The sequence below is a fragment of the Falco naumanni genome, chromosome 10 (assembly GCF_017639655.2).
Source record: "Falco naumanni isolate bFalNau1 chromosome 10, bFalNau1.pat, whole genome shotgun sequence".
Lineage (NCBI taxonomy): Eukaryota > Metazoa > Chordata > Aves > Falconiformes > Falconidae > Falco > Falco naumanni.
In genome coordinates, this window is record NC_054063.1 from 7,051,086 (window position 1) to 7,063,201 (window position 12,116).

Genomic DNA, 12,116 nt, shown 5'->3' on the forward strand with positions numbered 1-12,116 from the left:
CAGTTTCACAAACTAATTGAACATCAGGAAGGTAACTAAGAAACCTGAGACAAGAATGGTTGCTATAGGTTGTACTGCAGTTAGGAAATGTAATAAAAGCCTGTTGCTTTGTCTCAATTTAAGATAATTATGGTTAAATCACAGGTGTTCTTGAAAATTTCATTTAAATTTTTTATACCTCTAATTCAAGAAAAGATTATAGCAACTGTTTAGCAAATTAAACAGGATCATTAAAAAAAATCATTATAGAAATTCAATATATTTTCTAATAGTATCCCAGATCAGCAGCTTTTAGAATTTGAAATCGGATTGTTATAGGATCATCAGTCATAAACAATGAGTTACCTTTGTAAAAAATATTGAATTATTATTCGTTTTACTGTTAACACATAACCAAACAAGGAAAGAGTGATCTTTTCTGTGTCTATAAAACTGTATTTTGGGATCTCGGTTGTGGCTGACTTTTGAAGTCAGCGACACTGAAAGGATATTTTTTTGAATAATCCGTTTATTACAAAAACATACGTTTGCTCTCTGAACAAGAGCAGAACCCACAGAACAAAAACTTGTAAAAACCCAAACTGTACGTCCAAAATGCTGCCATTTCTTTGTAAGTATGCAAAGACAGTTACAGTAATTACAACTGATCTCACGCAACACAGAATCAACAACTCTCCCCTGCAAAAGGAAATTAATAGCATGGTATCATTTCACAGTGAGCAGATTTTTCTGCTGTTCTCCATGCGTTTTGCACAAGAGCATTTGCTATCGGTGGGCAGAACTCTGAGTGGCATTATCCTGCAACAAAAAATCCTAATGGCAGACAGTTACCAGCTGCCAGAAAACAGCAAAACTATGTATTACTGCATTATATTCAATCTAAGAATATACAAAGTCATGAACTCTGACATATCAAGCTGGTCTCTCAAATCACCTTAAAATAATTTTTAAACCAATTAGTTATTCTCACTGCTAGACTTCATGTATATTGCTACACTGAACTCATGATTGTTGCATATTCTGCCTAAGGAACTGGTCATAAGAAAGTTAAACTCAACCGACCACAAGCACCAGAAGCCATTAGGAAGAGCTAGGACAAGTCAGGTCCAAAACAAAAAGAGACAGTTTTTCACTAGCAGGTAGTAAGTGACCTGCTCTATCAAAGGAAGTTGTGGATGGAAGAAGCTTAAATAAGTTCAAGGGAAAACTAGGCAAAGGAGGAAGGGCCCATAAATTGAAGAGGAGACTGAACAGGCACTTGTAACTAAATAGCTGAAGTACATTAGGAAGCCCTCTGAGCTGAAAACAGGTGGAAGTTGGGAGAGTGTAGGAAGGTGGTACAAGTGGGTGGGGCAGGAAGAGCATCATGTTATCGTATTTTTATCCTTCCATCAGCCTCTGATTACGACTACTTTCTTTTCCCCCATGATCTTTAATGCATTTAATTGCACATTAGCCCTTGTAATGGATGGGAAGATAATAAGCAGCAACTTATGATTACTGTTTTTATTGATTTTTGCCTTGGTGTGCTTCTTCTGGAGACACTGCAATAACAGGCAGACACATAGGATAAAGTTCTAACCCATCTTTCAGTCCCAAAAATCTGTTTAATAGTTCAACTCAAGGATGTTAAAGATATTTAACTGGTAAGAACAGATGTTAAACTTGATCTTAGACAAAGATCAGAGATTAAAAACAGAATACTAAGCTAAATGAACTCTTAATCTGAGGCATTTTTATGCTTTTTTACTAATGAAACTCACAAGTAACTTCACCATTTGTTTAAGAACAGGACCTAGACAAACTAGAAGAATGAGTGAACAGGAGTCTTACAAAATTCAACAGCAACATACACAAAGCCCTGAACCTGGCAAGGAGGAAGCCATAGAGGCTGACAGCTGTTCTGAAAAGAATGAAGGGCTGAACATGAGCCTGCAGTGTGCCCTGGCAGCAAAGGCGGCCAAATGTATGCTGGCCTATATTCACAGCAGCACAGCCATTAGACTAAAGGAAATGACTGCCCCCTCTGCTCGGGTCTTGTGAGACCATATCCAGACCGGTACATCCAGTCTGGGGGTCCCCAGTACTAGACACACGTTGATAACATGGAACAAGTTCAGCAGAGGACCACCATGATTACTACAGGACTGGAGAACCTACCCTGTGAGGAGAGGCTGGGGGAGCTGGGCTTGTCCAGTCTGGAGAAGCAATGGCTTTTGGGGGGGGGGCACCTAACAGCAGCCTGCCGGTGTCTAAGAGGAGACCATCATAGCAACAAAGCCAGGCTGTATCCAGTGGTGTGTAATAGAAAGACAAGAGGCAATGTTGAAATGAAAAGTTCAGACTAGACATAAGGAAAAAAATTCCTCACTATGACGACACACAAGCAGTGGGACAAGGTAAAGCAGAATGCCCAGAGAGGCTGTGCAGCTTTCATCTTTGAAGATTTTCAAGGCCAGACTGGACAGCACAATATAACAAACGGTACATGAAAGGTAAAAAGATTGAGGTGAACTTCAAAACCATCAAGACCATCACCACAGCCACATTCAAAGTGGACCTTATTTAGCTTGACATTTTCTTTAATTTTACTGTGATTTAAGTTAATTTGGAGCAATTGTTACCTGCTTTTATTCAGTTCTGGAAGTTGCTGATTCTATTGTTCAACATGAAGAAGAGATTCTGTGCTTGTCATTTTTCTTCCTGCCTTATTAAACCATCCAGTACGACTACTTCCTATAAACTTCTTAGTTTTGTTCTTTGGCCTACCATGAGTGCAGTCCCATTGCTATTTCCTTTCTTTTTCATAAAAGGATTTTCTACAAAGAGTTTTTACTACAGGTAAGTTTTATTCATTGTGGGTGTGCTGCAAGTATAATCGAAAGACAAAAAAATATCACAAAGGTCATTAAACCAGCTCTACTCTAACTCTATTTGACACAAAGGCATGCAGTAAACTATTCCAAGAGTATAATTCCAGTTTTTCCAAATGTATAGACTCTGGCCAAAAATCTTTAAGTAAATATGTTTCACTGGAACGGGAAATTGTATGCCTGATTTCATTTCTAATAGCCCTATTATGTGAAAGCTTTATGCCACAACACACACTCCTTTTAAATTCTCATTCTAACTATGCTATAGAAAAGAAGGAAAAAAGGCTACCCCTTTAAAGCAATAGCAAAGAGAATATATAGTCCTCCTTATCTCCTGCAAACTAGTTACTGTGACATATGCAACAGAAGATACAACTGTTAATCAAAATAAAATACAGAAAAAATAAAGAATGACACTGCAAACGGTACGTATCCTTATTTAAAGCAGCAATCTCTTTGGCCTAATCTAGTTACATACTTTCGTCTTTTCTAAGAGTCTGCCCGCAGCAGATAAACACACAAACCTTCTTGTGCTGCACCAACTGACGTCAGCAGTCGCCTAGGAACAGCATTTGGTGCAAAAGTGGTAGTACCGAAACTATGTTTACAATTGAGAAAGAATGACAGTATGCAGGGCTCACCATAGTTTCAGGAAAGAAACACAAATTTATAAATAGAACTACAAAAGATCTTTTCCAAAACTTCATGCATTTTTCAAAGAACTTTTATCTGCTTAAATATTTTGCAGTGAATACCAAGAGTAATAGATTTACTTTTCTATATTCTAAATGTTACAATTTCCACTTCCCACCACCCTACACACACCCCCAGAAAAAAAAAAAAAAAAAAAAAAGTCATCAGTTTTGGAATGCAAGCTTTGAGCTTCTTTCACTTCTGTTTAATCTGTAAACAAAAATTCAAATCCAGTAACAACTTCATTGGCTAACTGTTTACAGGGACAAAGCCCTGTTGTTCCCACAGCAGGAAAACAAAAGATCTCACAAAACAACCTGCACCAGTAGAAATAATCATCCCATCACTATTTTCTAAATCATCAAATGTTTAGAAAGTGTATCATTTAAGGAACTTAGAAGTGCTCTGCCTTAAATAACTCAATACAAAAATTATTCTGAAGACCCTGAAGAATAAACAACATAAAACTATACAGCTACGAAGCAGTTTGTGACAGTTTCCCAAATAAACTTAATTTTACAGTTAAGAGAATTTTAATTTAGAAAGAATGTAAGTGAAAACTGTATGTACAGGTTTAATTTACTGGTCCAGAGTAACTTACAAGTAAAGCTCAAATTTTGAGTAGCCCAATACTTCCCATTCTGTAACAACATATTATAAAGCTTCTAACCACTTGTTACACTTTTGGAAATCTATTGAAGAAGGGAAAAAGTGCATAGCTTGCACAAGTTCAAAAAAATGTTATTTAAAGTTAAGCACTAAATTTATGGATTACACCTCTAGTAGGCATCCTCCAGCTTCAGGCTGTGAAAATTAAGCAGTTTTCTCATCAGAGCTGGGCCTAATAGGAATGCACTGCAATGTTAGAGAGACTGTACCTTGTGTGCTCATGTTCCACTTGCTAGTTCTGAGAAAACATGAAGGAAGAGGCTAAAACTAGAATGCCAAAAAGAGGACACTGCAGAGAAGAAACCTGAATAATATGAGTCAATACTACAAAAAACCAGAACGCTTATTTTCATATTATTTTGACGTATTTCCAATACGAAACCTCATGTTCAACAGTCACTCTCAACCCCTGAACTATAATTAGTTACTCAGATACAAGAAGCTGTGTATGCATTTATCACAGTTTTTTGCTGTCCACATCTCCAATAAAAAAAACTGCATTGAAAGAGAACACAATCTACCTCTTCCTTTAAGCTAACATCAGAATTACTACAAATTTGAGAAGGGTAACTGGAACATATGCTATATCAAATGGAAGTGATCAAAATCAGGAACATTCCCCCTTCATCCCACCATCCATATGCAAAGTGGAAAAACTAAATAAAAGACTGTAAACAGGGCTAACTCTCTTTTTTAAAATATTAACTTCCTGACATGCAAGTGCTTTTACACAATTCATCCCCAAATTCTCTAAAACCAAGGAAAAGGAGCAAGTAACATCAATTTGATCTGAAGCAGCTAATGCATGGTTCCATTCATCTCAGCATTTTTTGGTCTGCTACCAGGAGTGGGAGAAAGCTGTTTCTGTGATTTCAGTGCACCCCTAAAGAATATTGTCTCTGGACAATGTCCAGAAGTAATCTGGGCCAAGAATAGCCATTTGATCCCAAACTGAAACATTCTGACACCAGCCAAAGGTCTAAGTAGTTTATCTGGAAGTCAAGCAGAGAGATCTGAAGAAAAAAATTGGCTCTACTAAATTCAGCAAAGCCTTCCTCATTGATTCTGTTACAGTTCAGAAAATGCTTCAGCTTGCTTTCTGATTTATATACCCGTACATGGACTCTAAGTCAACTTTTCCAGGATTCTGAATTCACTTCGCATCACACCTCCCAGCATGACAGCTGAGAACTGAGTTGCCAGTTTTCTAGTACCTTTGGGAAACAAAGCATCATTTTTCTGCTGCTGTATCTGGAAACAATCACGGTGACGAAGGAAAAAACTAGCTGTTCAAACTGCTATACTTTAAGAATTTTTGAGGAGCTAGAGCACAGTTCAACTGTGCTTCAATGGACAGCACCAGCAGGAGACTGTTATCCAAGGCTCACTGCTGGTAAACCTCCCATGCAGAGACATTCAGAAGCTTCCTGGATAATCTTTTAATATAACTTGTGATAGGAAGCGAAGACCCAGAAGCAAATGTCCAGTCATTATGAAAAATGCAGTCTATGCACTAAGTGCACAGTTGCAGAATTCTGCTTAGAATTATGCTCCCACAATGCCAGCTTTGTATCCCATAAAGAGGTAAGACTTACTGGGAGATCAATTTTGTTGTTGTTCTAATAACTGGCCTTGGATAAGGGCCAAGTTTTAAATAAGTGTCTTTTTTCCTTCTTCACCCTCTCCTTCATAAACCTTAACTAGTAAATAATTTTTTTTAAAAAAATCACCTCACTTCTGAAATAGACAACACTCAGATATAAACAATTAAGAATAAACATACAAACCATCTTATCCGCCAACAAAATGTGGACTTGAAGATTCAATGAGAAAGATACTTCACTCACACATAAGTTACTTTTCTTACAGGGGGAAAAAAACCCACCTTGGAGTATCAGAAAACACTGAGGAAAATGAGTGGGAATTGATGTTAATAGAACTTTAGGCTTTCTGATCATTCTGAGAAAAGAAATTCTATGAAAGTTCATCTTTTCCCTGAAAAGCAAGCTTCTTTACTACATCCTTTTATCTGCTGTCCATTTTACTATTCAGGGCTCCAAAAGAATGGACTGTGACCTATTCTTCTACTTCTGAATAGGTACAACACGAAATAAAATACCAGTGAGAACTTGCTTTCACATCCCAGCAACAGCAGTGAAGCATGCCTCATGCTAAGTCAAAACCTGTTTGAGCGCCTCCATCAAACAATGGCCATTGCCATTCCCGTTTAGCAATCTGCTACAAACAAGAAAAAAAAGTTATAGTCTACTGCTAGAAAGGCTCAGAGCATAAATAAATCAGCCAATAAATGAGACAGCATTTCATTTACCTTGGAGCTGTCACCGCTAGACAGCTTATTTCTGTAACTGGTAAAGACTGAAGAGCAGTAAATTAAATCCTGTAACGTGACAGGAAATACGCTGTCATGCTTCACTACATAGACCATCTTCCCAAAACTCAAACAAAATATCTCAACAAGCCATATCAGAACAGTAAACACACTTTTTCAGAAAAAGAGGTAAGTAATTCTGTGAGGAGCACAAGTGACAAAATCCTCGAAACTTTTGGCTCGTGATTCGACTACCTGGCAGGAACTTTTGTCTTATGCCTAGATTACCTGGCAACTTGGAATCGCAAGCTCCAAATGCCTCGTTTTCCTGTGTTTAGAGTACTCATTCCATCTGTCTTTTGTGGCTTCTTCAGTCTTTTTCATAATGAGGGTGCTAGTAGGCTCTCTTCTTTTGCTGGCTACAGATTTTCATGAAACTTACAGGAAATGTATTATTCAGGATGATTAACCTCTGTCATATTTAACTGAAACAAGCCAATGAATTCAAAGATACTAGGGATGGATGATCACATGACAAAAAGGTACTTGAATTAAACACATACAATGTACATGCACATTTGTAAATTTTTATACATTTATAAAATCCTACAGACATAATTTAATAAAGGGTTATATTGCCAATAAGTTAACCTACTGAGGTGCACCCAAAAAGATGATCAGAATAGCCACTTTAGGGGTGACCTGGAAAACAGGCATCTGTGGCAAGGAAACAAAAACTCCTCACCAAATGCAGGTATCTGACAGCATGGGACAGTATTTTGTTAGTATTTAACAGGAAGATAAAATAGGAGAAAGGAAATTATTTCTTAAACACTTTTTGTCTTGTAACGTAAACTATAGCGATACATTTACATAACTAAAAGATGCTTTAGCTTTGTGTAAGGACTATGATTTCAAGTAGTGCAAATTCAGGATTAAAGCTATAACAATGAAAGATGTTTAGAGGAAGCTCAACTTGGAGTTCACAAAAATTAATTGGCTAAGACTAGAAAAGGCTACTTATAAAAGAAATGCCGATTCATTTGCAGAATGGAACAGTTCAATTGATTTACTCTTCAATAACAAAAAAATATTGGCGCTTAAAAAAAAGTGATGTGGAAAATTGTTATTGCAAACACTGTAAGACTGACTCTATTATGTTTGAACAATGTTAACACTCACTATCACACTTAAACAGTTTTAATTAATTGCCTCAGGACACAGAAAGGGAGCTACTACTTTGCAAACCAGAAAATGCGGTTTCTCAGTGTGTACAAATGATTACTAAAAATGATTACAAGCTGCTTAAACAAAAGCATGCTGTACAGGTCATATAGGTTATAAAACTAGTCAGAATACTAAATATGTTTTAAATGTCAATATGCAAAAGCTGCAATTTAATTTCAAAGTTTTTTATTATATTTTTGACATTGATATTTTTGCTAATATAAAAAAAGTTGTGTGGCTTCTTTGAAGTTATGAGATTCAGTGCAAACATACAGGGCATTTTACAATATTTAGACACATCCTAACAAGTCAGTCATTAAATACACCGATCTGAAAACAGGGTAGGAAAAACACGTTTTGTGAACATCAGGCATTCTATTTCTTCCTTTTTATAAGACTTTTGAAATTAAGTGTATGGGGATTTGCTTTTTCTTAATTATTTTTTTTTAACATTGAAGTAAGTGTTCTAACAATCATTACTAAAGTACTAACACAGAGGAATACACCGATCTTTCAATCAAATAAAAAAATAAAGCTACGCAAAGCACTCCAAGAAGTTATGGAATGAACAAAACAAAAAATCCGTATCATTTCACTAAGCAGTATTCATGATAATCTCAATGTTCCTAGTTTTTATATTGAAAATTTAAAACATTTTGAATATTTTGTTGAAATTCTCTGACAAATTATATCTTCCAAAACTGCTACCTTTAGAGCACCTTTGCAAAATAGGAATCCCTTGCTTTGTAAGCGTGCCAAGAAAAGAGAGAATAAAAGTCTATTTTATATAATGAAATGTAATAAATACAAATGCTTTTTTAGCATTTTGACATAGCAACAAAACTTTAATCTTATTGTGGATTAAGCTATATTAAATGCCAATACAATCAAACACTTAGGAGATCCTGAAATCGCTTCTGTTTGATACATCTTTCTGTCCAATAGATAAAAGGGTAACCTTTAATTCTCCTCAACCCATACAGGACTGTAACAAAATTAATTAATTAAATCAGCACACAGTACATGTGCATTGAGAACACAGCCTTTAGCATATAAGAAAGATCAGGTTTTGACTGGAGGCCCCCAGATAGTGCAGCATAGAAAATAAGGCAGGGAAAGACAGGGAAAACTGATTAGAATTGTCCAGTCTGGCCTTGGGTTATATCCCTGTCAGCATTGACCATTTATAAAAAACTTTAGCTAAAATTCACAGAACATTCAATTTTTGACAGTTCATCAGCCACAACAAGGAGTTTTGGCAATATATTTAAGCTTTATGGGTTACTTGTCCAAATGTTCAATTAATCAGAAAGATTAATGGCAGAATGGAATTCAACACAAACTATCCACCCATGGGCACCCAAATTCCTGATAGGTTTCAGAGTATGCTGTGAATTGTCTCAGTTACACCATTAGCAGCATGGGATACAGCTGTTTTAAAGCCAACACAAACAGTTGTTTCTGTACTCCTTTTCTTGAGATGTTGTAGGGTCATTATACCTTTTTGCAGTCATGACAATGGATGACTGCTAAGGGCCACTCTTACACTCTTCAGGAGCGCTTGTCGAACTGTCTCAGCCAATGAATAATTCCCCTCAACTATTTCTTGCAATATATTCTGAATAATGTTTTCAGTTGAAAAGGCTTTTATACTATTTTAACTTTTCAATATATTTCTACCAGCTAGCCATACTTATTAAAGATCTTACAGACCATGTTCTAGGAATTCCAGTGACAGAGGACCCTGCACATCCCTCCATACTTCATACAGCACTGTCGAAAACAGATGAACTTATACAATCACTAGCAAATAGATAAAGCCCTAAGAATTGCTAAATTATTTTGACATAAGTGTTCTAACTCCATCTTCTGGCTAGGAATAATTGGTATGGAAGATCAAAAAAAATTACCAAGCAAATTCAGCCTGACATCAGGCTTTATTTACAAACTTTATCCTTCTATAGTCTTGTTTCTTCTTTATGTGATTAAAGTCTCCCCAGTTCATCATTCCTTTCACTTCCCTCTCACTTCTTCTGTGTTATTTAATCTTTGTCAAGCAACTATTCAATCAACATTTTTGTTAATGTTTTGGTTCAAAAAATATGAACTTAATAAAGGGCAAATTTCTGCTTTATCTTCCTGAACATTATCTAAAAAAAAAAATTAATTAGGTGATGATAAACGGTCCTTATATTAGGAAAGCATTATTAGTTGCACAATGCAAGATCTAATATTTCAGATTTCATAACAGTGTAGAGCTAACAACTCCAAGCAGCAGGGCTGCAGGCATTTTCATAAGATTTTCTCTTTGATCAGAAACCTCCAACATGCAGCAGAAGAAAAATCAAAAACTTCAGAGCAGAAGCAAGTACCTGAAGTCATTTGTGTGTGCACCTCAATAGACAAATTTATTCAAAAGCTGAAACAAGACATGTGGTGTGCCTGCTTCCATTTCTCCACTGCCAACTCCTTCTGCAAAAAAATATAATTGTAGCTAATGCCTTTTACATTGGTGATTCTACTGGGATGATGGACAGAACATATAAGCAAACACCTCTATAAAATGAGCATATCACAGACTCAGACTTACTATGTGAGGAATGAGTGATACATGATTGGATTGCATAATTCCATATTATAGAAAATGGTAAATGAGATAGAACTCAAGCTGGCAGGAACAAAGCCATAGGACCTATTTGTCCCAAGAATTTCAGTCTGGGCTTGAACTTTTAATAAGAAACTGTAATTTTGATGACATTCTTTTTTCTTGCTGTCACATATGTGACTTTTTTGGCAATGTGAAAATTAAGAGCCAAGGAGGGTTACTGCAAAAAGCTGGGTTGAAGCTTTCTTACTGTAGCAACTTACTTTATCAGAAACCAGGTACCCACAAAAGTAGGCAGAGAAATCATCAAAATACCTAGAAGCATCAGAAAGGGACAGACCTACTTCTTGACTCAGCATGAGTCAACATCCACTTCTATATTCTAAGGCAATAGTTTCTCTCCGCTACCGTATTACATAGTCAGGTAGACAGAAGCATGATGGATTGATGTGAGTCCAAGACTTGTAAAGTGACTCACAAAAGTGTTGTTACAGTTGTATAATGTTTTCCTTTTACTTCACTCTGAAAATAATGAAGAATTTTCACATAAACACAACAGTATGAAAGCCCTGTTTTAAATGAGTGCCACATACTCAGGTATTAGGAAGAATCTGAGTCACATGTGTCCTTTATCCGTTCATTCTGTTCTCACATATGAATGTGGTATGATTCTGTCACCACAAATTGTTTTTCACAAGAACCCTCTGCCCCATTTACTGTACAAATCTAACTTAGATATCTAAATTTTCTGATTTTTCCTTTCCTGTCAAGGTCTTTGTGAAAACTTTGTGTATAATGTTGGATGTTGCAAGCATGGTACCACACCTGACTGCAATTGCTTAATACCTTACATTTTAAGTACCCATTTGCTCTATTTCAGCTACCCAATGTTGAAGCATTCTGTTCTTTTTATTTCAAGTGGACAAATGCAAAATACACAGTTCACATAAGACATGAAAAAATACAGAGGCTTTTGGGTGTGAGGGGATGCTTTTTTGACTTATTTACTGGGAAGTTCCAACACATCCATTCTTTATGCTGCAGTGCCATTAGTTCCCTCAAATCAGTACAACTTGGCATTGCCACAAGAAAGGAGCAGTCCTGCCCTCCCTCAGCTGCTCATTCCCATCCCTGTGCCACTCCCTTCCCTTCTACAGCAAAAACATTCATGTAGACAACGTGGCAAGGAACTACAAAAAGAACTGGTTACTTTTAACAGGGATTAGTTCCCCAATTTAGTTCGCTGTGTAGTCTCGTGCATGCTTGTGTCAGCACAAAGGGGGATGGTGCCAGGGAAGGAATGAACTGACAGTGCTGAGAAGGACCACTCCTTTCAAGTGGAAGCACCACAAAGCATTCAGGGAATTGGAACGTTTGACTAGAGGTGTTCATATTAGAAATGATGCATCTGAAGGTCAAAATAAAATAAAAAAAAATTCCTTTTTTGTGACTACATAAAAATTAATCTAAATTGAACATAATTCTTAGCATCTGAAAATTATCAAGCTCTGACCTCAGAACTCAAAATTTTAATCAAGACTTGCACTGTAACTGTAGCTCTCAGCTGACTATCATGCATTTTAGTGAGTTCTGCTGCTGATATTACCAGCAAAAAAACCCTCAAACCACAAAATACCAAAATGTAAAGGAACAATGAGGAAGGAGGGGTGAGGGAGAAGAGTTCAGCATTCCCAAATGCAAAAAAAAAAAAAAAAAAAAA

At 36.5% G+C, this 12,116-nt stretch overlaps 1 protein-coding gene and 1 non-coding gene across 3 annotated transcripts in view; both read right to left on the bottom strand.

Annotated features, from left to right (window-relative positions):
- PDE3B (phosphodiesterase 3B) overlaps positions 1-12,116 on the bottom strand; it is an 88,329-nt gene that overhangs the window by 56,971 nt on the left and 19,242 nt on the right. The window lies entirely within an intron of this gene.
- LOC121095274 lies at positions 1,520-1,695 on the bottom strand. Its single transcript, XR_005830045.1, has one exon. It is a non-coding gene; the product is annotated as a U2 spliceosomal RNA (small nuclear RNA).